Source organism: Magnolia sinica, chromosome 10 (assembly GCF_029962835.1).
Source record: "Magnolia sinica isolate HGM2019 chromosome 10, MsV1, whole genome shotgun sequence".
Classification (NCBI taxonomy): Eukaryota; Viridiplantae; Streptophyta; class Magnoliopsida; order Magnoliales; family Magnoliaceae; genus Magnolia; species Magnolia sinica.
In genome coordinates, this window is record NC_080582.1 from 50,862,558 (window position 1) to 50,890,154 (window position 27,597).

The following is a 27,597-nucleotide window of genomic DNA, read 5'->3' on the forward strand; positions in this document are numbered from 1 at the left end:
GTCCTGCGTCAGATTATTCTCATCGCTCGTTCGAGTAGACGGACCGAGTCTCTTCCCTTTGGCCGCCTCGTTTGCAAGATCGCACATGAGTTTGGCTATAGGCTTGGAGCTGAGAAGCCGGTCCCTGTTCGCTATATCAACTTGAGGACCCTTAAGCTGATGGAGGTTGGTTCTGGTCGGCTTGCCTCTGAGGGTGAGGCCGGGTCTGAGAGTGATGATGAGAGTTATGCTGAAGGTGGTGCGGAGTCTGAGGAAGAAGCAGAGCAAGACGAGGAAGAGATTGGGGCACAGGATTCGAGTGATCGCTCTCCTCCTGTGGTGCCAGAGCAGGGCGCAGAGCAGGTTGCCAGAGATGCCCGTCTTACACGGCTTGAAGAAGGGCAAGCTGCTTTACGCCAGGAGATGGTGGATCTTCGAGGCTTGGTTAAGCACAAGTTCAAGAAGATGTCCCGGACTTTGAAGTCTATCCTGTGTTGCTTGCAGGATAAGGGTGCTCCGCCTCCGTTCCTGATTCAGACGAGTAGCATCGTCGTGGCCGTCTTTGCTTTGTTTGGTGTTTCTTTATGTGTGTGGCCGTTGTTGGCTTGTAGTTGGTGTTGTTGTAGTGTTGTAGGGTTAGTGGTTGTAGTAGTTGTGGTTGTTTGAAGTGTTAGATGTTGTTGTTTTCATGCTTTCCTAGTCGTGATTCATGTATTTTTTGCACTACTTGTATTGCGACGATTTTGGTTAATGGAATGCATGTGGTTTATTTTGGTGTTGTCTGTGTTTTTGTTGTGTGGATGGATTATGTGACTTAGAATCTGGTTGCATCCTTTGATTTAATGTAGGGATGCCTCCTAAGGGTTCGAAGACTTGGGCCCGTCTATCTCTGATTGAGTCGCTTGAGGGGTTCCTCCCTTGAGCGATAGCCATTCGGATCCGCAGGCGGGTCCATCTCGTGTTGGTGTTGGGTCGACACCTATGGCTCCTCAAGTCACACCTCGGTTTCTGAGCCGAGCCATGCACCTTCTTCTACTCCACTGTTGATAGGTTTGAGCAGATGATGTTGTTATCGAGCGCGATTTGGACGACGATATCGGCCACGGCGGCAGCGGCAGCGGGAGTTCCTCTCCTCCATGGTTGGCATCTTTGCTCAGTAGGGGAGACTCCAACTGTTTCACCTATGCCTCCATCCGGGAGCGCCAGTGCAACGCGAGTGCCGGCGGCACATTCGAGCGATTCAGGCGCTTGCGACCTCCTACTTTTGCGGGTTCTCATGGACGAGGAGGCCGAGTATTGGATTGACCGCATCTCTAAGATGCCGAGGCCGTTGCACTGCTCTGAGGTCGAGCAAGTTGAGCTTGCCACCTTCATGTTTGAGAAGGAGGCCGGTTTGTGGTGGGACGGTGTGCTTCGCCTGTCGAGGAGGACTTCGTGTGGTCGTGGCGGGCGTTTGAGGCGCGCTTCCACGAGAAGTATTTCCGGTTGTGTCGACATGAGAAGGAGAGTGAGTTCCTTCGCCTCAGCCAGGGAGGGTTGTCGATTACGGAGTATGAGAACCGGTTTCCTGAGTTGGGGCGGTATGTTCCTTTGATCTGGGCGATCCGCCGATGAGGATGCGGCGTTTTTATGAGGGTGAGAACTGAGATCCGATCGAAGATTTCCTGTGTGCTGGCATTTCTTCATATGCGGAGCTAGTGAGCATGTCCTTGCGAGCGAAGCGGGACGGAGATAGAGCGTCCCGCATGCGAGCACCGATGCCTCCTAGGCCGAGACCGGATTTCCAGTGGTGCACCTTTCCTTGGCAAGAGGCCGCGTGTTGATTCTCCTCCTAGGCGTTCGCGCCGCCGCTCAGCAGATGAGAGCCGATCTTGAGATGTTCTTATTGTGGGAAGGTTGGGCACTTGGACCGTTTGCTTTTCCCGTATGCGAGCAGGTGGTTTTACTCCACCGCGAGAGGGTTAGCCGTCCGATGCCTCGGTTATTTCTCCTCCTCCTCTTCGATCGGCGCCAGCTCATCCATCCTTCGGACCTGCAGTTCCTGGTTTCAGGCCGCCTCGGCGGCCCATGGTTCCTCGGCCGAATCGTCAGCAGTAGGCTCGTGTTCATGCGCTTTCAGCTGAAGCGCCTATGTCTGACTTGGTGCCGAGGTCCTTTGAGGTGACAGCGCATATTGAAGGTATTCCCGTTTCTGTGCTAGTGGATACAGGGTCCACTACTTCTCTTATTTCTTATGCGGCAATTAAGCGTTTGGGTTTGAGATCTGTTCCTATGCCTGGAGTGACGCTTACTACCGCTACGGGGATGTCCTCTGCCTTGGGCAAGCGTTGTATGGATTGTTTGGTCGATCTGGGAAGTGGATCGATCCGTGTTGATTTGCTAGTCGCACCACTTTATCACTACAATGTTATTATGGGTATGGATTGGCTCACGAGGATGCGGGCTGAGATTGATTGTGAAGCTAGATCAGTGACGATCCATGGACTTAAGGGCGAGATTGTTACTTTCCCAGTTCAGGTCAGTTACCCTATTCGTATTGATTTTTATTCTTCTCTGTTGGAGAGTTCGGCCGAGTTGGCGTTGGTTAGTACGCCGGTAGTTCAGGAGTTTGAAGATGTGTTTGAGTCGATTCCTGGATTACCTCCTCAGCGTGAGATTGATTTTGCTATCGATCTTATGCCTGGTGCGGCGCCCATTTCTTTACCCACCTATCGGATGCCTCCGAGTGAAATGGAGGAGTTGAGGAAGCGAGATAGATGGTTTGCTAGAATTGGGTTTTATTCGGCCCAGTGTGTCTTCTTGGGGAGCTACTGTTTTGTTTGTGAAGAAGAATGATGGTTACTTGCGATTGTGTATTGATTTTCGTATGTTGAATCTGGTTACTGTGAAGAATAAGTACCCCTTGCCCAGGATTGATGATCTGTTTGATCAGTTGAAGGGGGCACGGTACTTTTCGAAGGTTGATCTGCAGTCAGGGTATCATCAGTTGCGCGTCAAGGATGGGGACGTGCAGAAGACCGCATTCAGGACCAGCTTCGGTCATTATGAGTTCCTTGTGATGTCGTTCGGTCGGACGAATGCACCAGCCGTGTTCATGACCTGATGAACAGGTGTTTCGGCCGTTTCTGTTTCGATTCGTCATTGTATTTATTGATGACATCTTGATTTATTCGGCGAGCCGGAGAGCACGAGGAGCACTTAAGAGCGGTTTTGGGTACTCTTAGGAAGCATCGGCTCTTCGCACAGTTCAAGAAGTGTGATTTCCGGAAAGAGGAAGTCAAGTTCTGGGACATGTGGTGTCCAAGGAAGGTATAGCCGTCGACCTTGCCAAGGTAGGTGCAGTGCAGGAAGCCTGGTTCGATTTTCGAGGTGAGGAGTTTTCTTGGCCTTGCAGGATATTATCGACGCTTTATTCGGGACTTCTCGAAGATTGCCGGACCGTTGTCGTAGGTGACACGGAAGGATTTGAAGTTTGCTTGGAGTGAGCGGGCGGAGTTATTCAGGAGCGGAAGGACAAGTTGACGTCCGCCCTTGTGCTAGTATTGCGAGCAAGGGGTTAAGTATATTATATATACGGACGCCTCTCGCGTTGGCTGGGTTGTGTCCTTATGCGGAAGGGCAGGGTGATTGCTTATGCTTCGCGTCGATTAAGGAAACACGAAGAGAATTACCCTACGCACGACTTGGAATAACACATGTCATCTTCGCATTAAAGCTTTGGAGACATTACCTCTATGGTGAGGAGTTCGAGCTCTTTTGCGACCACAAGAGCCTTAAGTATATCTTCACGCGGCGTGATTTGAATATGAGGCGCGCAGATGGATGGAAACATTGAAGGACTTCAAGTTCGATGTTTCTTACCATCCTGGTAAGGCGAACCTTGTGGCGGATGCGTTGAGTCGCAAGAAGGCTTTGGAGTTTGCGGCTCCGATGATAGCAGAGTGGGAGATGTTGGAGTTCGTGCGCGATTTTGAGCGAAGCTTACGGTGGTTGAGCCGTATGAGGTTATCGCACACATTCGTGTACGGCCCGTTATCGGCGAGAGGATCGTTGCAGCTCGGGCAGATGATGAGCTCTTGGTGAAGATGAGGCGGCGGGTTGGTACAGATGAGAACTCCGACTGGAGTGTTAGTTCCGATGGGGGCCTACGTTTTCGTGGCCGGTTATGTGTTCCTTGACATCCCTGACTTGAGGCGTGAGGTTCTCGAGTTAGCCCATAGTTCTAAGCTTGCGATGCATCCAGGTAGCACGAAGATGTATCGAGGATATGAAGAGGTCTTATTGGTGGGACAATATGAAGGTCAAGATTTTGTTGAATTTGTTTCTCGTTGTCTCACGTGCCGGCAGTCAAGGCGGAGCATCGCCGACCTCCTGGTGTGCAGCCCATGCCCATAGCGAATGGAAGTGGGATTTCATCTCTATGGATTTTATTTATGGGTTGCGAGGACGAGAAAGGGATTTGACTATATTTGGGTGATCGTCGATCGATTAACGAAGTCGGCGCATTTCTTACCGATCGAGTCACTTACTCTGCAGACGAGTTGGCTAGGTTGTATATCAAGGAGATAGTGCGTCTGCATGGAGTTCCCTTGGAGATTGTGTCCGATAGAGACACGCGTTTTACATCTATCTTACGGACTCGTATCCGAGAAGCAATGGGTGTGGAAATCGAAGTTCAGCACCGCGTTTCATCCGCAAGCAGATGGGGAGACGGAGCGCGTGAATCAAGTCCTGGAGGATATGTTGCGAGCTTGTGTTTTGGATTTCAAAGACGGTTGGGATGATTGTCTTCATGCCGAGTTCGCGTATAATAATAGTTTCCGGCGAGTATCGGCATGGCTCCCTACGAGGCGTTGTATGGTCGCCGTGCGAGCACCACATTGTTGGGCGAAATTGGTGAGCGTAGTTTGCTTGGCCCGAAGTTGGTGGGTGACTTTTGAGAAGGTTGACATCATTCGGCGTCGACTTCTGACAGCGCAGAGCGCAGAAGAGTTATGTTGATACGAGGCGTCGACCGCTTGAGTTCGTAGTGGGAGATCATGTTTTTCGAAGGTCTCTCCTATGAAGGGAGTTCTGCGGTTCGGTAAGAAGGAAGGCGCCGAGATTTATTGGTCCATTTCAAGTTACGGATCGAGTGGGAGCGGTAGCTTACCGCCTTGCTTTGCCCACACCTCTTGCGGGCGTGCATAACGTATTTCATATCTCTATCTGAAGAAGTACGTTCCTGATCCTTCGCATATTATCAGTTGGGAGCAAGTGCAGTTAAGTGAGGATGCCACTTATGTATTGCAACCGACACGTATTCTGGATAGAAAGGAGCAGGTACTGCGTAGCAAGGTTATCCCTCTCGTGAAGGTGTTATGGACGCATCATGGCGTAGAAGAGGCTACTTGGGAATCTGAAGCTGAGGTCAGAAGACCTACCCTCCGATCCTTGAGGATTATATGAAGGTATGAATTTCGAGGACGAAATTTTCTTTAAGGGGGTAGATTGTAACGACCTTGGAATTTTGTGCTAATCTTTCCTTAAGTAGTTGTTTTTGGGGTAATTAGCGCTTTACTTGATTGCTTGTGAAATTCGCATCAATCACTTTAAATTGTATCTGCATGGCTCTAAACGTGCAGATTAGTGAGCGCTACGTTACTGCGAAATCTGGGATCCATCGCTAAATCCGGTTGTTCGGGGATTTTTGGAAGATCTGGATCGGATCTGAACCCGCGCTCGAAAGTCCGATGGCGATGATCTTAGATTGTCACCGAGTTGGGCTTGGTCTTCACCTCAAAATCAAGTCGATCTGATGTTCTAGGTCGATTTGGTTGAGTTCGGAGTGAAGAGTGTGAGAACGGTTGGAATTTAATAAGCTTTTTATGAAATCGGAGTCGTCGCTTTTGCGACGATTTTAAGCTATCTGACCATTGGATTTCGACCCAATTTCACCCTCGAATCAGGATGGTTGGCCCGGGCATATCCTAGTGCTTGTGGACATGATCGAGATTTAGTGACCGTTGAATTGAGTGTGGTCCGCCACGGTGATCTGTAAATCGATCAGAGCGAAAACTCAGCTGACCTAGATCCATGGTCGGTGAGCTTAAGTCCGACCTTTCGTGGTTATAGGCCCACCGAAGTGCTTCGTTGGATCGAGAAAGGCGTCTTTGGTTATAACCTAAGTATACCTTGACCACGGGTTATTTCCATCATTTTAAGGCCTATATATAGTCCTTAAACCCTAGCTCTCATTTCCATACGAATTTTCTCTAACCCTAGCTTGGAAAGAGAGTGGAAAAGAGAGAGTTAGTGAGAGAGATTGATTGGTGAATCATCTTGATTCTTCCTTGTTCTTCTTCACCTTTGAACCTTTACTTTGAATCGTTCCTCTGACGATTCTGAGATCTTTGGGGTAAGTTAACCTAACCCTAACTGTGTTAGAGCTTAGATTAGACTTGGTGTTGTTGTATCTCATTTCTATCCTTATTTTAGGGTATTCTTGCGCCGTTGTCGAAGACAACTCGTCTAAATCAATTCGGCTATTCTTTCTTCGCTTAAGGTGCGGACTTTAAGTGTATAGGTTATGGTTTTCAAGGCTTTCAATCCCGATTAGTGATTTATTCTTGTTATGGATGAGATTTCACATGTCAAATGTTATGTTTACATTGCTTTCTGATATGCATGTGCTATATTGAGATTTGTGTATTCTAAGTGTATTTATAAAGTACCGTATACGTATAAAATACGCACTTGTGCTTGCCATGATTATTGGTCATGTATGTATGCTAGATGCATGTATGACAACTCCTTGATAAAAGGAATTGTCTAAGTGCACGTATTTCAACATGCGTCATGTATGTTGTTCCATGTATGCTAAGTGTTTGTAGAAATGCATGGATGATCTAAGTGTAACTGATTACACTAAATGCAGGCGTTGAGAAGTGATTCTCAATACTTCTATGGATGCGCATGATTTCCCTTATGCATTTACATTCCAAGTTATTTAAATTCAAGCATTCCTATGCTTACATTTATGTTAAGTTGATATTCTTCAGATGTGTATGCACCATGATTTGAGTGGTTGTTCCATTACTGTTTTACATTCCATATGAATATCTGTCGTAGTGTAGGATGTTTGGGACTATGCCTTAGTCCAGGAAATCGGTAATTGACCCTTTGGTCGTGGTTGAGATTGCTTTCGCCACGTGAGACGCATTAGACGAACCCAAGTCGTATTAGAGTTGGCGGCAGTGGTTTGGCCACGCGGAGTGTTTGCGCACTCCATGTCGTTCATTTCGACGTGCGCTCGTGCTAGTCGAGTTCGTCAACTAACCCGATTGTCCAGTGTATGTTAACCATGTATGGACGCTACTGCTTGAATCTAGGGTACCGAACTTACCAGTGAAATCCTAATAACCATGGTACTTGATCCGCTAAGACTCATGAGCCGTACTTGGTGGTATGGGACACCGTGGTCGAGCTGTCGGCCTACGCTGGGGTGACGAGCCTCCCCGTAGTGACCAGTGAGCAACTAAACTCGTGAGCCGATTATGGTGGTATGGGACACTATATTCGTGCTGTCGGCCTACATTGATTGGTGACGAGCCCTTTGTAGTGACCTCGAGCATACCTGGATACCGCAAGGAGGTGACGAGCCGATCTGTGGTAGTAAAGGCATGAAAGGCGTGCATTGATTGGTGACGAGCCCTTTGCTACGACCTCAACTATATGATCGTATGAGATGTCTAGGATTGACGACCCTAGAATGGATCACTGTTTGGATGGTGATATGAGGAAGGTATCTTAGCTTCCCAATCCTCCTGTATGAATTGGACTAATAACAACTTGGTAATCATATCCATGCACCGCATTTGCATGTGCTTTGTAGATGTGGCGCACTTTGAGGCGATGTCATGCGTAACGTAAGATGAAGACGGCGAGGGTGTACGCGTGAGGGCACGCATCATATTGCATTCATACTGCATTAACAAGAGTACTTAGGATTTATTTAATTGTCTGCTTTATCATTCTTGCTTGATTGAATCTGATAGCATGTTAACCAGTGCCTTATTGTTCCAAGGTTGATCACTCACTCCCACGTTTAGGCGGTGTTGCACACCCACCGGACTGCTCTTAGGCCACGATGTTGCGAGATGTGGATGCGGCGTCGAGGCGAGCGGAGCTGGATGATGACGAGGCTGCCTTCTCCTATATGCGGTTTTCAACGGGTTCTAGCGAGCCTCGATCACGCGGGATCTATGGGATGATTATTTTGGGAACGAAATGATGTAACTTGTACTTATAATTTTGATAAATAACACTTTTACACGATCTCGGTTGTATATGTAATTCAGGACTTACACTTGTACACATATTTTACTATAAGTCTTCCGCTTGCTTTATTCACTTACCCTGAATCATATCTGCGTTTTGGCTTAATCTATCCCATGTTTATGTGCTAATACAGTCAACATACATCATTCATTAATTATGTTGCATAAGTGATGTTTTGGAACTCGGGAGCGGAGTTATGCTCGACCCCCGAATTTCAGGGCCTATACAATCGGCCTCGACAAATCAGAATTGACCTTGATACTCGGCCTCAACAATCAGAATCAGCCTATACAATCGACCTCGACAATCAGAATCGGCCTATACAATCAGCCTTGACAAATCAGAATTAGCCTCCATACTCAGCCTTGACAATCGGAATCGGCCTCGACAAATCGGAATCGGCTTTGATACTCAGCCTCGACAATCGGAATTGGCCTCGATACTCGGCCTCGACAATCAGAATCGATGATAGTGGGCCTAACGAGGCATAAGGAAAGGTCACAATATAGATATTTAACCATCATTGCCCATCAACGTGGACATTCAACTAACATTGCTCCCAACGAGTGGCCCACATGGGCTCATGGCCTCACACAAGGGCCTAATATACAACGCCATGGGCCTCACTTATGGACCTATGGACATCACAATGGGCTGTAATGCATGGGCTCCGTATGTGTCAAATGGGCTGCAATATATGGGCCAAAAAATACATCCCATTGGGCCTTACTAAATGGGCTGGAAATACGTCACAATGGGCCTTACCAAATGGGTCAGAAAATACATCACAATGGGCCTCATTATATGGGCCAGAAATATATCACAATGGGCCTTAACAAATGGGCCAGAAATACATCACAATGGGCCTTGTATACATCAAGTGGGCCGCATCAACGGGTCGCACCAATGGGCCTCATAAACATCAAGTGGGCCGCATTAACGGGTCGCACCAATGAGCCTCGCCATCTACACCATTCATCTATTTTAAGAGATCATTTCAGAATATTACCTAAAAAATGAATCATATCAAAAGATCATCTGGACCATGCCATAAATAGCAGTGGAGACAATGATTTCCACAGTTAAATTTCCAGTGGGCCCACCATAGTATTGGTTCAAAACTTCTGTAATCCCAAAAGGGGTTTTAATGGTGGGCGTTCAATCCACTGTTTTTTGTAGTGTGGTCCACCTGATGATTACTGGATCTGTCTTATTATTAGCCTCAAGCCTTAGGACGAGCACATTAAATATATGGACGATTTGGATGAATCACATGCATTAGGGTGGGGTCCACGTACATGGCCCACCATTAGCTCGTCAAATAAATGGACGGTTTGGATGGAACACATCCATCAGGGTGGGGCCGAACATGGCACTGTCCATATGGATGGTGCAGTTAAAGCACGCACATGATGATGGGTTCCACCAGATAGATGGATGGCGTGGATTCTCCCCACGTACAACAGCCTAGCTGCTATTACCGTGGGTTGGTCCCACGTGGTACCCACCTCCATATAATATTATATAATATATAATATATCTACATACGTCAGGGAGGGTCCCACGTGGTGGGCCACCCCACCATCTCACCTATAATATTATATAATATATAACTGTAATATATATATATATATATATACACTTTATTATATATATATATATATATATATATATATATTCATTACTATTATATTATATTTTATTTTATTTCATTTCATTTTTTTTAAACAGGGAGGCTGTATCCAGCGTCCAGATAACTGGATGGCTTGGATAAATAGCCATTAGGCTGGATAAGGTACATGCATCAAGGTGGGTCCCACACCTGTTGGTTGGACGGTGTGGATCAAACTCATCATGGTGGGCCACACACACAAACACACGTCCGGTGGGCCACACACCTCATCATCATCATGACCTACAAAAGGAAGAGAGAGAGAGAGAAAGGAGAGATCGGATGGTGATGGAGGGACCCCGCCACTATGGGCCCCTCGTTGATACAATGTACACATCAAGATGGGTCCCACTACAAGTGGGCCCTCAAATCATTAAATCTACACAAATCAACACTAGAAAACACCCACCTTTGATCTTCTCTTCCTTCTTCCGCCTATAGTCTCTAGAGCTCCAAGGAAATGATTCCGACGGTTGAGATGAACTTTGAATGGTGAAGATAGGAGGTAGGAAGGTGGGTCACACTAGCTCTCTCATGAGGAGCTTGGATGTGGGTTGCTTGGGAGGAAAAATGAGAGAGAGATAGAGATGATGAGAGAGGAGTGATGGGAGAGAGGGATGGATAGGTGTACTTGTGTAAGGGAGAGTTGACTTTTAAGGGTTGCTTTTGTACTTAGGAATGAGATAGAGTAATGGGTGTACTTTGACAAGTGAAGTGATTGATGTGACATTCTCTTGGAATTTGCAATGCGCGGCATTTTTTCCTCAAACTGAACACGGGCCCACATCTCCTGGCCTAGGTATTGCCTCGGCGCGCGAGACGTGGCATTGGAATCGCGATGATGGTGCGGTCGCTAGGGTACAAGTTTTGGGTCGAGCCAACTCTGATATACGGGACATATCTTAGGATCGCACGCAAATGTCGATAACAGATCGCGGGTCACCGAAATTTGACCGGGAGGACCGCGGAAGCCTACAGAACGGTATGGGCTAGGATACGGGCCTTACAACATGATTTCACCCAATTTTGATCTGAAACCCAGCTATTAAATGTAGGCCCCAAAGGGTAACCAAGAACATTTAAAAATGTTCACATAAAAAAATATATGTTAACATATCACGTTTTTTTTTAAAAAAAATTTCTTCCTACGTAGTTAAAATGAAGAAACAAATTTAAAAAGAAAAATAGAGAGAAGTTGGAAGAAGAAAAAAAAACTTTTGGCGCCATTATAGCTTTACTATCCTAGCATCCATTGATACAACCCATTTTCTTGAAACATACTAGTTTACCTAAGTATTGTGGATAGTGTTGGGGCAATATAAATAAGGTACGACCACATAATGACAAATATCTAAAGCCTAGATCATGAGTCTCTGATTCATAAGAAATCATCAATAAAAGGTATAAATAGTGTGGTTTACCATCGCTAAATGTTATATCTATGTAAATCTTCATCAATCAATCAAATTTCCATTACTTGATCCTTCAACTGAGATAACTTGCTCCCATTTCTAAAGCTCCTCATGCTCTATCCACTAGCTATAACCACTTTGGTTTGCCGAGACCATCTTTACTTCAATCAGTTTTATACTGTCATTTTCTAGAATTCTCCAATCTAGCTATTCTAAATTTCTAAAAATTAGGTAATTTGTACATGAACAGTCCAACCAATAAATCTGAACTACCCATTCAGCCCAGCCTACACTCATCATGGGAGATTGTTCAAAGCACATATTAATCAGAGTATCTTATCCATCTGATAAATCACCCGTAAAGTGCACAACCCAAATCATCTATCATAATAAAATAAAATCATCATCTAAAACATCCCTTCAATGACCCAGCATAGATTGCTCCAATTTACCAAGAATCACTTTAATAGAACAGTGGTAACCATTCATCAGTTGCTTGGAAAACCAGTGGTTATAAATGAAGGCTGCATTTCATATGAGTACATGTTGGCACATGTGGTACTGCATATGCAAGATGGCTAATAGGCCTCTTGTACAGATTTTTTTTTCCTATGACATAGTTTTGGGACCCACTAAAGGAACAGTCAGGGTCACTGCCACTATGCCCCACATCCAATTTACTTAGGCCCTATTTGGGAGCGTGGATTTGGAACCCCTTGGATTCGGAACCTCCAGGATTTAAAATCCTCTCAGGGCCTGTTTGGACAACCGTATTAAGTTGTATTAAATGGGATTGCATTACTAATTCCACTTTGAAATTGGAAATGGCATGTTTGGAAGGAGTGTGAGATGGGATTAAAATTAATTTTGTAGGCTTTGGAAAATGAGCCTTATGGTGGAAAGTGTGAGATGGGATTACCAATCCCATGGATGATGAATTTTTGCTTCATGCACGTTCAATTCAAGTGCAATTTGAAAATAAATCCTAGGATTTTTTTTAATGCAAACATTCCCAACATATTATTAGAAAACATGGAATACACCCAATCCAGGACAATACCTTACACATGCATTTATGCTAACTTTTACAATTCTATCCATCTTAATCCCACCCAATGTAGTTGGGAGTGTGAATCTATATTAATTCAAAAGTACCTATACATGGTTTATTTACGGGGGTTTGAATTTAATTATTAAATCAACTTTAATATCTCTAATTAGTGAGATATGTAATTTTTGACACAATGGTTGTGATAAGCCTGCTGAAATATATGCTTTGCCTCAAAATGATGAAATTCCAAGTCTCAGATGGGCCACAAGCACAAGATCATATTTGAGTTGTAAGACCCGTATCCTAGACCGTACCATTTCGTAGGCTTTCGCGGTCTTCTCGGTCGAATTCCGGGAACCTTTAACTTTTATCCGAAGTTTGCGCACGATCTTAAGCCGAGTCTTGTCAACCTGAGTCAACTCAACCTAAGAGTTGTACCTTAGCGACCGCGTCGTCGCCGCGTCTCGCGCGCCGAGGCGATACCCAGACCAGGAGATGTGGGCCTACGTTCAGTTCGAAGAAAACGCTGCGCGTTGTAAAAATCAAGAGAATCTCTACAATATGTCACTTCAATCAATCAATCAATCCCATCAAGGGTCAAGTACATGCCAAGCACACATCACCTCACACCCATCCCAAGCAATCCCATAAGTTAATAAACTCTTACACAACCCATACCCTTCTTACACAAATTTTCTCAAAAGTCAACAAAGTTCTTACACATCCATCACTCACCTCACCCATCAGTCCATCACCCATCCCTCTCTCTCCTTATAACCCTCTCTCTCTCATTTCTCAAGCTCATTTCCAAGCAATGAAAAACATCACACGTCCAAGCTTCCCAAGCTCTCATGGAGGAGCTTTAGTGTGGCCCACTTCCTACCTCATCTCCTATCTCAACCATCAAAACTCCATCATCTTCCGTTAGGATCGAAGCTAAGCAGCAAAGGAAGCCAAGGGAGTAAGAAGAAGATGGTGGGTGATCTTGGATTTTTGTCTTTCATTCATTTTTTTGATTTAAGGGTCCATATATGTGGGACCCACCTTGATGTACGCTTTGTAACAAAAGGGGCCCATAGTGACGGGGCCCCTCCATCACTGTCGAAATCTCTCTTTCTCTCTCTCTCTCTCTCTCTCTCTCTTCTCTCTCTTTCTCATGTATTATAGACCTCACTATGATGTATGATCCACGCCGTCCCATCCGTAGGGCCCACCTTGCTGACTGTCTTTGGGTGGGCCTGGATGTAGGAGAAACACAAATATCAGATTGATCCAAATCTGGTAGGCCACGTCCATGTGGGACCCACCATGATGCTGTGTTATATCCATGTCGTCCAGCGTCCCTGGACGCTGGACGTGGTAGCAGTGGGGTATGGCTAACCATGGAGTGTGAACTGACAGTGAGGTGTGTACTAGCGGTGGGTGTGGCCAGCAGTGAAGTGTGGATTACCAGTGAGGTGTGGCTAACAGTGAAGTGTGACTGACAGTGAAGTGTGAACGACCCACCCACGCCATCCCTTCATGTTGATGGGCCACAACATGTAGCATGTGAGGTCTCCACCATCCCTAGACAGTGGGACCCACCCCACGTGTGGGGCTTCCCTTAAATGTATGTGAATGTCTAGGCCATCCAGGGCTTGGACATTGCATATTATTAATATAATATTGATATATTATATTATATTAATATAAATTATAATATAATATATGATATATTATATTATAATATTATATAATATCATACATTAACTGATAAGGGTGGGCCCTATGTGGGACCACCTTTGTCTCTTTAAAGCAGTTGAGGCTACACGTGCAACAGCTATGTGGCTACTCCCTTAGCGTCAGCTAGGTCCGTGGGACCTGTTGCATGTGTGGATATGATCCACACTGCCCAGCTCTGTGGGTCCCACTGCTATTCGACATGCAGGCCCCACCAGGATGTATGTGTTTTATCTTCACGACCCACTGTTTGGGTGGTGGGACCCACCATGACGCATGTGTTGTTTGCATACCGTCCAACCACTTGTGAAATCATTTTATGGCATGAGAAACTGAGTGAGTCAGATCCAAAGTTCAAGTGGATCCCACCATTTAAATAGTGGACAGTGACATCCACTGTTCAAACTTTTAAGGGCCATGGTAATTTCTAATTAAGTTGATATTGTTTTCACTTCATTTATCTCTATGTTAACTTATGAATAGGTCGGATCTCAAATATACATAAGGGTGGGCCTAATTTGATATACATGAGGCCCATCGGTGCGGCCTATTTGATGTAAATGAAGCCCGTTGGTGCGGCCCATGTGATGTGGCCCACTTAACATAAGTGGCCCATTGAGATGTATTCGGGGCCCATGAGCGAGCCCATTGTGATGTATTCGAGGCCATATGATATTTGAGGCCCAAGTGTGAGGCCCACTTATTGTGTATTTGAGGCCCGATGTGATGTATATTGGCCTATATGACGAGGCCTATGTGACGTAAATGAGGTCCATCGTGATTGTATGTGAGGCCATGGACCCACTACATGTTTGGCCCTATGTAGGCCACTCCTTGGGAGCAATGTTGGTTAGATGTCCACATTGATGGGCAATAATGGTTGGATGTCCACATTGTGACCTTCCCTTAGGCCTTGTTAGGCCCATTCTCATCATTCCCTTAGTGGGTTAACCCAAATAAGTGGACCCCATTCACCGTAGATGAATGACTTCATGCTATCGGATTTGACATAACCACGGCCGAGTACCGATCTTTATACTATGGATGATCAGCTGTTCATCTATGGACCCCACCTTGTTTATATGCCGATTATCGAGGTCGATGCAGATTATCGACCCTGATTATCAGTGCCGATTATCAATGCTGATTATCGAGGCCGACGCTGGTTATCGATACCGATTATGAGTATGTGACAACATAACATCATAATATATGCCCATATGCATCATCTGTATGCTTGGGATGAGATAGTGATTGATCATAGCACATGCCATTGGGCAGATTATTATGGGACTCCCTAGTAAAGGGAGATGCCCACATGAGCGCGTGGTACACGTATGATTGTTGTATGACTGGATTACGTGATTCATGCATCTCGCATTATGTGTCATGTATACTGTACACCCTAGTGACATCAGGGCCATAGCCTTTATAGGCATATCGTGGTTGGAAGGATTGGATATGAAAATCTTGTTCTACATGGGGTGCATAGATATCCTTGGGTGAAAGTCCCTAAACCCTTATAGTACCAGGAGGTTGCTCTAATTCTAGATCGAGTGGGTGCATGAGTGCTGAGTGCTGATTACCAGAAGGCTACGCTTTGCACTATGTCGTGGTCGATTGGAAGGGGGTACGGCCTTACCTGCCCGAGAGGAGGGAACAAAGGTAGGCTGAGTTTGACCAGCTCAAGGAATGGGTCCGTTATCGACGAGTCGGGCCTGATATTGGCAGACGGATAGTGAGGTCTCTTCCACTCACCTTGTTACGCGTAATGGGACGACAATCTGGTTTGGAGTGCACTAGACCCCGGTGATATTCCAGAGTTGAGCTGTATTGATCTGTGGACTTAGATGAGGATTCGTATGCTTAAGTTGCATCTCGCATCGCATGGCCTTGGTATGACCGACATCATTCATACCTTACATCATATAGCCTTGGTACGGCTAATAGTATTCATAGATTCATTAGTATATTCCTCATTACTCTGATACTGCATAATTGTATTACTACCTTGCATATACACACTTTCACCACCCTCAAAGCTTTCTATAAGCTTATGCACGACCGTTGTGTGTAAGTGACGTTGGACCGCAGCAGCGCTAAGGTAGGAGCGCTTAGCAGATCATCTTGGAGCTTTTTGTTTATCGTCATTGTATTTCCCTTTATGTGCTTTGTACTTGTAAAGTTTTGATCATAGTGGAAATGTTTTTGATTGTTGTTTGTGGGTTATAACCTTGGTTATGCTTATTACGAATCAAACTGATGTTAAAAATCCTCCTCGTAGCATCCCAGGATTGGAACCTACGGATGGGTGCTGGGAGCCGAGAATGGGGTTCTACAGAGGCTGTCAGTGTCGGATTCGGTGATCAAGAATTTTGTGAGCCCAGTTTTCGAGTTTGGTGCGTGACATGAGTGACTAACCAATGATTTTTATTCGTTGATTTACATGGACAATGTTTGGACGGGGCTTATCATCATTAGTGGGCCATGTTCCCAATAGAATGATAGTGTATAGTGACACACATGTTACACTTACAACTATTGAAATGATCTTAGGTGCAATCTAAGCTCTCATCGTGGGTTTCAAACCCCTGTTGTGCAGCACACCAACAACGCAGCGAACCGAGATCCAATCTCCGGTCTCACCCACAAACAATAAACAGAAAGAAATATAAACTAGAAAAAGAATAAAACTTTCGAAACAAACCACAAGACAAGATAAACGTGTAAAAACCCCAATAAGGGTAAAAAACCATGGATGCAAACTTCTACTATGAAGAAAAATGAAGATTACAAGGCAATATACTAACTTCTCCCTTTGAAAGTACAGAGAAAACCCTTTGCCTACACTTTAGAATTATTTCCCATCATACCTAGAAAAGCCCTAGAAACCCCTATTTATAGTTTAGGGAACTCTCCTTTCACACCCTGCGAAAATCGATTCAAATTTCCACAGTCCGTATCAAATCCAGACTCAAATCTGCGTAAGCTCGACTGGTTGTGCGGAGTCTTTGACCAGTCGAGCATCACCCTCGACCGGTCAAGCACATCCCACGACTGGTCGAGCACCTCGGAAATCCAAAATCCCAACTCGCTGGAAAATGAGTTGAGTCAATCCACGACTGGTTGAGCGGGTTACTCGACTGGTCGAGCGGTCGTCCAGATGTGGCTCTACATCTCAACAATCTCCCACTTGGAGACACATCGCCATAAAATTGTCTTCTTCATCTAGAGTGCACCATCTCCCTGTCTTCAAGCCTGAAGACCAATCAAAGCTGAACAGAGCTTCAGTTTCTCTCGTGTGACTACTTTGGTCAGCATATCCGTAGGATTCTCACTTGTATGAATCTTCTCCAGAGTAATCGATCCATCTTCTAGTAACGAATGTATGAAGTGATATCTGATGTCAATATGCTTGGTCCTTGAATGAAAGGCTAAATTCTTAGCCAAGTGTCTTGCACTCTGACTGTCACTGTACAGCTTGTAATCTGCTTGCTTCTTACCCAACTCTTCCATGAAACTTTGTATCCACACCATCTCCTTGCACGCTTCTATAGTTGCAACATATTCTACTTTCATCCTACTGATAGATACTATCTTCTGTAATTGAGAGACCCAACTGACTCAGCACTACCCAAAGAAAAAATATAACATATAGTGCTTCTTTTGCTATCGATATCTCCTGCCAAATCTAAATCCATGTATCCTTGTAGCTTGATTTTCAATCTTCCATAACACAGCCCTACATCCTTAGTACCTACTAGGTATTTAACAATCTAATTCATAGCTTCTCAATGTTCCTTCCTGGGTTATTCGTGAACCTGCTAACAACTCCCACTGCTTGAGCAATGTCTGACTTCGTGCTCACCATAGCATATATGAGACTCCCAATAGCTGACGCGTATGGGACTTTAGCCATGTATCCTATTCCTCCCGCGTCTTTTCACCTTGCTCCTTAGATAGCTTGAAGTGGTTGGCTAATGGAGTGTTAACTGGCTTAGCACCTCGCATATTGAATCGATTAAGTACCTTGGCTTTGTACTCTGCCTGTGATAAAACTAATTTCTTGTTTTTCCTATCACGCTTCATCCTCATGCCTAGGATTTGTTTTGCAGCTCATAAATCCTTCATGGTAAATTCTCTAAACAGTTGTCTTTTGAGATCTGAGATGTCCTTTATACTTGAATCGACCACAAATATATCATTAGCGTACAGAAGAAGGATAATGTATGACGTATCAAACTTCTTCAAATAACAACAGTGGTCTACATGACATCCCCTAAAACCGTTTCCCAACATGAAACTGTCGAACTTCTTGTACCACTGCCTCGGGGCCTGCTTCAGGCCGTATAAACTTTTCTTCAGTCTGCTCAGCTTGTTCTCCTTTTCTGGTGCCACGTATCCTGTCGGCTGATGCATATATATCTCTTCTTCAAGGTCCCCATGAAGAAAGACTGTCTTAACATCTAGCTGCTCTAGATGTAAGTCCTCTGTTGCCACTATACTCAAGACCATGCGAATCATAGACATTTTCACTACCGGTGAAAATATTTCAGTGAAATCGATACCTGCCTTTTGTTAAAATCCTTTCACAACCAGTCTAGCCTTATACTGTTTCAAACCATCGTGCTCCTCCTTCAGTCTGTAAACCCACTTGTTATGAAGAGCTTTCTTACCTTTGGGTAGAGTGACTAGCTCCCATGTACGATTAGACTCAAGAGAGTCCATCTCATCATCCATGGCCTGCTCCCACTTAACACATGTATCCGACTGTAATGCCTCTTCAAAATACTCTGGTTCACCATTATCTGTCAGCAACAGATAAGTAAGGAGGGTGAGTATCGGACCGTGGGTCTCCTCTTCCGAGTAGACCTCCTCACAACTAGTGTGTCACTCCCTAAACTCGGAAACTGGGCTCACAAAATTTTTGATCTCCGAATCCGGCGCTGACAACCTTCATAGTACCCTATTCTCAGCTCCCGATACCCATACACCAGGTTCCGATCCTGGGATCCTACAAGGAGGATTTCAAACATGATTTGATTTGTAATGAGCATAACCATAAGCATAACCTACGAACAATAACCAGAAGAACACTTTCACAAAATCCACTATGATAAAAAACTTTGAGTACAATGCATATGAACGGGAAATACAAGATAATGAAAATAACAGAAACTCTAGAAGCTTGACTGCAAACTCCAACTGCAGCGAGGGTATGGCAGTGTCCTTGCGTCACTTGCACGCATCAATCGTACATAAGCTTATAGAACGCTTAGAGGGTGGTGTAAATATGTGCGTAGTATGAATATGCTCAGAATGCAATGCCAGAGTAATGCGGAATCATGCTGATGGATTCATGAATGCAATCACCCGTATCAAGACTATGCGGTGCAAGATATGAATGCTATCGGCCATATTATGACCATGTGATGCGAGATGCAACTCAAACATGCCAATCCTCATTCAGCTCATCAAATATCAGTACAGTTCTCATTATGGATAATCACTAGGGTCTAGTACACTCTACGCCAGCTTGCCGCCCCCTATCCGAACGCACAACTGGGAGAGTGGAAGAGACCTCACTATCCGCCTACCAATATCGGGCCTGGCTCATCGATAGCGGACCCATTCCTCAAGCTGGTCAAACTTAACCTAGAAATTGCCCTCTCACTTAGGCGGGTAAGGTCATACCCCTTTCCAACTGACCATGACACAGTGGGAGACGCGACCTACTGGTATACGGCCCTGCACGCTCATGTATCCACTCAGTCTTGACGTTGGAGTCATCCTCTGGTACCATCGGGTTTAGAAATTTTCACCCAGGAAAATCTATGATGCCTCGATGCTAGAAATAGTATTTTCGGTATCTAATCTAGCCATCACGATGTGTGTATGGAGGCTATGGCCCTAATGTCGCTAGGGCATATAATAATCATAATCACACAAAGGCAAGTGCATGAATCACTCTACCAGACATGTAACAATCCTGCACGTACCGCGTGCTCATGAAGGACAACTCTGCCTATCAAGGAGCCCATAAACAATCTACCTAAAGGCATATGCTATGATTAGTCACTCCTCATATCAAGCATACGTATGATGCGTATGAGCATGAATCATAGATTTATATTAAACATGTTATATGGTGATGGGCTCTGTTCATAACGAAAATGGGCCTAGACGGCCTTCACACTAAAGTATGGGCCTATCAATGGGCCCTAGGGAGAGTGATAATACAGACATTTAACCAACATCATTTTTACAATGTGGGCATCAAACCATCATTGCTCCCAAGGCACGGCCTGCCATGAACATCATTACATAAACCATGGTGGAATCACACATTGCAATGGGCCTTATGTACATCCCGTTGGGCCTCGACCCAAGGGTTCCAAATCCATCAAATGGGCCGCATCACATGGGCCTCATATATAACATTGGGCCTAATCAAATGGGTCAAAACAATGGGCCGAATCAACTTGGCCAAGTCGAATGGGCCGAGTTCAAATAGGCCGAAAACAACTCATCTATTTTTAGAAATCAATATATATATATATATATATATATATATATATATATATATATATATATATAAATGAATCATATCAAAAGATCAACCGGACCATACAATAACTATCAGTGGAGATAATTATTTTCCACAGTTAAATTCCAGTGGGCCCCATCATAGGGTTTATTTCCCATCCAGCCTATTCATAAGGTCACAAAGGCCTGGATCTAGAGGAAAAACAAATATCATTTTGGTCCAAACCTTGTAGCCCAAGGGTTCAAATGGTGGATGTTCAAACCCACTGCTTTTTGTAATGTGATCCACCTGATCCTAGATCTATCTCATTTTTAGCCTTAAGACGAGCTTGCCAAATGGTGGACGGTTTAGATGTAACACATGCATCATGGTAGGTCCCATCAGGATGGATAGCATAAATAAAGCACATACCTCAGGGTGGGGGTCCACATCGATGAAAGGTGTGAATACAATACATACATCAGTGGGTCCCACGTGGGGCCCACCATAACGTTCATTTTTCCACCCACTGTTGGTAAGGTCACGCAGACCCGGATGAAGAGGAAAACAAATTTCATAATGATCCAAAACTTCTGTTAACTAAAAAGGGTTTTAATGGCAGATGTTCAATCACACTGTTCCCTGTGATGTGGGCCACCTGAGCACCACATACGACTGATTTTTGGGGGCCCACTACTAGAAGGGGCCCACAAAATGCACGGTGTTGATGTTCTCACACATCACGGTGGGGCCTTTAGTTGGGACCCACGTCCCTGCCTACCACGGCAGCGCAGGATGCTGCTGTGTCCTCTGCACGGTCAGCAGCAGCAGTGCCTGCTGCTGCCTTTTTTCGTATTTCAGAGATTTTTACTAGGTGGGGTTCACATCAGGATGATCCGCTCCAACCATTGGATCCCACGACTCATGACAGGCTAATGAGCCCAATATTCGAGGTATTTTGGCATATAGAAACATCAAAGAGGATTTTAACGGTAAAAACAACTGTTTTCTAAGAATTGGCCCGTCAGATAATCGGATTGGCCTCATTTTTTGGCTTAACGCCTAAAATGAGTAGGGGAATGGGATGGACAGCGCGGATCAGACCCATGCATCAAGGTGGGGCTTGCATGAGCGGCCCACCCAAAAAGGTCAAATCAAGCTGATACTTTTATTTTTCATAGATCAAGTCCAGACGTGCTGCAGTGCATTCCGCTGTCTGTACACACTTCACTAGCCACATTCATCGTCTAGGGACGCTGGACGGACGACATGAATGCATTTGTCAAGGTGGGTCCCACATGGACGTGGCCCACCTGTTTGGATCAATTTGATATTTGTGTTTTTCTTTCATCTAGGCTTAGTAATGGGCTGGATGGTGTAGATCCAACACATCTATCAGGTGGGTCCCATGAAGGTGAATAGCATGGATAAAATATACAATTCATGGTGGGCCACACACACAACCACTATCATCCATACAAGAGAGATAGATAGAGAGAGAGAGAGAGGGACCTCGCCATTATGGGCCCCTCGCTACATTGCATACATCATTGGGAGTCCCACAACAAGTGGCCCTAAAATTGAAATCAACGGTGGATCACCCACCTATTGGCCTCCTTCTTGCTCCCTTAGCCTCCTTAGCTCCTATGCTTAACTTTTGATGGTGGATGATGGAGTTTTGATGGTGAGGATGAGAGAATTGGTGGTAGAGAAGTGGACCACACTTGGCTTGCTCTTGGAAGGGTTGGATGTTTGGAATTTTTGTGGGTTGGAAAATGAGTTTGAGAAATGAGAGAGGGAGAGGTGATAGATTGATAAGAGATGGGTGTTATAAGGAAAGGGGATGGAGAGGTATGGGTGTGTTTGAATTTTTATAAAAGAGGGATGGGTAGGGGAGAGAGAGAGTTAACTTGTGGAAAAAGGAGGGATGAGTGTTGGTACTTGACGTATGGTGTGTACTTGACTTGATTGATTGATTGATGGGACATGTTGTAGAGATTCCCTCAAAATTCGCAACGTGCGGTGTTTCTTCAAAATGAACACAGGCCCACATCTCCTGACTCGGGTATCAGTTTGGTACACGAGTCACAACATTGGAACCGCGGCGACGGCGTGGTCGCTAGAGTACAAGATTCGGGTCGAGCCAACTTTGATATGCAGGACTCGACTCAAGATTGCGTGCAAATGTCGGATACGGGTCGAGGATTGCGGGAATTTGACTAGAAGGACCGTGGAAGCCTACAGAATGGTACGGACTAGGATACAGGTCTTACATGGTGTATGCAGCTCTGCCTCATAATGCTCCTATGCATGATCATCTTGTGGTGCTATAACACCCGTGTCCGGTAACTTTCCAACTCTACGAATTCTCTCCTTGGCCTTATTTTCCTGTACACTGTCCTTATGCATCACTTTTTCATTGAATACTACGTCCTTGCTTCTGATGATTTTCCTATTTTCTACATTCAAAAACTTGTAGTCAAAATCATGTTGCCCAAAGCCTATAAACGTGCACCTCCTGAATTTTACATCCAGCTTATTTTTGTGATCTGTATCAACGTGAACATATGAAGTGCAACCGAACACTCTGAGATGTGCAAGGTTCATTTCTTTCCCAGTTTACATTTCTTCTGGTAGCCCACCATCCAATGGTATTGAGAGACTTCTATTGATGAGATACTTGGCAGTATTCACACCATTTGCCCAAAAGGTCTTGGGCAACCCTGCATGTAACCTCATGCTCCTAGTGCACATAAGGATGGTCCTGTTAATGTGCTCAGCCACACCATTCTGCTGTGGTATCCTTGGAATCATTTTTTAATGTTTGATTTCATTTGCTGCACAATACTCCTCAAATCTCTTATTACAGTATTCTCCCCCATTATCAAATCTGAGATACTTTATTGTTTTACCTGTCTCGTTTTCTACTATAACTTTCCACTTCTTAAATACATCAAATACATCAGATTTATGCTTTAAGAAATAGACCCATAGTTTTCTACTAACATCATCAATAAAAGAAACAAAGTAACGTGAGCCACTAAGAGATAATACCTGTGTCGGTCCCCATACATCAGTGTGTACTAGCTCCAACAGATGCGTCTTTGGAGCACGTCTTGTTTTCTTGAAACTTACCCTCTTCTGCTTGTCATATACGCAGTCCTCGCAGAATTTCAAGTCAATAGACTTCAGCCCTGCTAGCTTCCCTTTTGACAATAGCACTTTCATCCCTTTTTCACTCATATGTCCCAACCTCTGATGCCATAACTACCCATTCACTCTAGTTGATACGACTGCGAGTGAACTATATGATCCTGAAGTCATATACAAAGTACCTTCCTTTTTGCCTCAAGATATCACCAAGGTACCTTTTGTGATCTTCCAGGAATCACTGGTGAATGTCGTCACATAACCGGTATCGGCTAACTGCCCTAATGAGATCAAGTTCTGTCTCAAACTCAGAACATGTCTGACATCTTTCAATTTCAAAGCCGTCCCGTCTTTCTGATTTATAAAATGTCTCCCTTTCCAATGATACTACACGGTTCATCATCGCTCAGGTAGACTCTCCTGAAGTCACTTGATACATAATTACGCAGAACTTCTTTACAAGAAGTGGCATGAAACGAAGCACCCGAGTCTATGACCCAAGACTCATTCCTCGCATAAAGAGACAAGATCAACGTCTTTGTGTCACTCTCCTCAGATGGATTCACTGAATCTTTCCCACCTTGAGAGCTTCCTTCTTGTTTCTTAAGCGCCCTATAATCATGTTTCATGTGCCCCTTCTTGCCGCAATGCCAACACCCGTCTTTGTTTTTCGGTCCCTTGGACTTCTTCCTCGACTTAGAACGTCCGTGTTTATTGCCTCCTTTATACAGCGATCTTCCTCTTCCTTCAATGTTTGGAGCATTCCCTAAATCCCTTGAAACTCCTGATGCCTTTCTTATAGATTCTGCGCTGAGAATTAGACCGGCCACATCATTAAATTTTAGCTTTGTCGACCCTGAAGAATTGCTCACAGCAATCACCAAACCATCCCAACTGTCTGACAGACTGGATAAGATCAATAATGCCCTGACCTCATCCTCAAAATAATGCCAACGAATTCCAACTGGCTCATGACTGTATTGAACTCGTTTAGAGTTCAGCCACACTCCCACCATCTGACATCTTTATGTTGAATAGTTGTTTCATAAGATGAACCTTGTTGGACGCTGAGGATTTTTCATACATGGTGGCTAGGGCTTCCATTAATTCTTTTATAGTTTTCATCTTGGATATATTGAAGGGGACACTCTTAGACAAAGAGAGTCAGATCGTTACTAAAACCTTCCGATCCAATAAAAACCATTAATCATCTGTCATCCTTTTTGGTTTCTTCTCTTTTCCTCCTAGAGGAATATAGAGGTCCTTCTCATACAGATAATCCTCCATCTGCATCTTTCAGAAGGCAAAGTTTGAACCATCAAACTTCTTAATTCTAGTCTTCCCTTCTTCCGTCATCACTCCCAATAGAACTAAACCAATAACTCTGATATCAGTTGTTGCATAGCATACCAACAACGCAGTGAACCGAGATCCAATCTCCGGTCTCACCCACAAACGGTAAACAGAAAGAAATATAAACTAGAAAAAGAATCAAAGCTTTCCAAACAAACCACAAGACAAGATATACGTGAAAAAACCCTGACAAGGGTAAAAAACCACGGATGCAAACTTCCACTATGAAGAAAAATGAAGATTACAATGCAATATACTAACCTCTCCATTTGGAAGTACAGAGAAAACCCTTTGCCCACACCTTAGAATTATTTCCCATCATACCTAGAAAAGCCTTAGGAACCCTTATTTATAGTTTAGGGAACTCTCCTTTTGCACCCTGCGAAAGCCGACTCAAATTTCCACAGTCCGCATCAAATCTGGAGTCAAATCTACGTAAGCTCGACTGGTCGTGCGGAGTCTTCGACCGGTCGAGCGTCACCCTCGACCAGTCGAGCACATCTCATGACTGGTCGTGCACCTCGAAAATCCAAAATACTAACTCACTGGAAAATGAGTTGAGCCAGTCCACGACTGATTGAGCGGGCCACTCGACCGGTCGAGCAGGTCACTCGACTGGTCGAGCGGCCGTCCAGATGTGGCTTTACATCTTAATAACCCCTTCAAGAGGGATTTGAAACCCCTATTCACGCAGCCTACAACAAGGGGATTTGAAACCCCCTCAAATCTCTTCTGATCCATGGTGCCAGACAACCCCTAAGGGAGGCCCCACATGTGCACAACCAAAACAAGCCGGCGCTGATGCGCTGAGTTGGCGGTGGTGCCGCGGGCTGCTGGCCTCCATCGGTGATGGGGCCGTGGTAGTGGCGAGGTCGCACCACTGGCGTGGACGCTTGTGGGCAGTGACGCACTTGGCCTGCGGCGGTGCCGCTTCTGGCTGCTTTAAGCGGAGGTGGTGCGCCCCTCCTGCGCCGGCAACCATGACTGTTGCCCTTTGTTTTGGTGGTGGTGAAGCTACAAAAGAGGAGGAGGTGCTGGTGGTGAGTTGGCTGTGGAAGAGGAGTTGGTGATGATGTTGCTATTGTGATCTCTGGGTGTGAAGATGGGTGGTGAAGATGGGCGTGTGGGTGGTGAAGATGGTTTTTTTTTCCTGTGTTATTGCTTTGTTTGTTGCTGTGTTATTAGTGTTGTGTTTGATGGTGGTTCTTTTTGTTGTTGTTGTTGCTATGTTTGGTGCTGTGTTTGTATAGTATTAGATTGTATTAGATGGGATTAACATCATGATTGGACATTGATTGCATGTGTGGAAATTCCATGGTATTGTAGCCATCCAATACCATGTTTGTGATTTTTTTTTTTTAAATTTGTTACTCAAACACACTCCATTATGCAAAAATCATGTTTGGTGGACCATGAAATTGTAATTAACGGACCAAATTAAAAATGGATTTAGTCCACTTGTACACATATGTAACTAGAATGTCATGTGTAAACAGGGTATGTGAATGGATGACATGGATAAACTTATGCATCAATGTGGGGGCCACATGGGTAGTGGATTTCGGAATCCATGGAAATTCTTTATGAGACTAAATGAAATTTTATCCCATATAAATTACTCATCACTCTTCCTCTTTTATATGTCCGGCCATCTCTGACCCTCTGGAGGTCAAGGTGGATTTTTTTTTTTTTAAAAGGTTAGATCGAAGACGGTAGTCAGATTTGAGTCGGCAGTGGCCAATTTAGGTAAAATTATATCGATTTTCGCCGAAGTTAGATTTTTCTTAATCTATGTCTCTCCCTCTTTCCATTTCCTACCTCTTTTAACTATTTTGGGATAGGGATGAATCTTAACGACTTGGTCGAAGTTAGCGGTGGCTCAGGATGGGTCAAAAAGGCCAGATCGGAGTCGGCAGTGGCCCATTTGGACGAAATTTTATCGGCTTGTGCCAAAATTAGATTTTTCTTAATCTATTCTTCCACTTTTTTTCTAAAAATGACTTCATTTTTCACATCTTGTGATCGAGGTGGCTAGATAAAGGCTCGATCAAAAGCAAAAATGATCTGGGTCATTAGAACTTAAAACGGACGTATTCCTTAAACTGAAATGAATTATCGGACGTACCATACATGATTTTGGGGTAGGACGAGCTACTTTAGTTACCTTTTCCTATTACACCAGGTTAAGATACCTGATTTATCAGTTCTCGCCTAAGCACAGGCTGAAACACCTCCCAGTGTTTCTGAGACCCTGACTTTACCCTCATCGTGACTATTCTTTCTTAATTTAACCTTTTCTAAGATCAATTTCCTAAAGTAAAGTCCAATTATTCAAGATGACTAAGGGTTTGGTTCCAGAGTTCAACGTCGCTAAGTCTTAGTGCTCCCATCTATGTCAGAGAATGCATTATGGTGA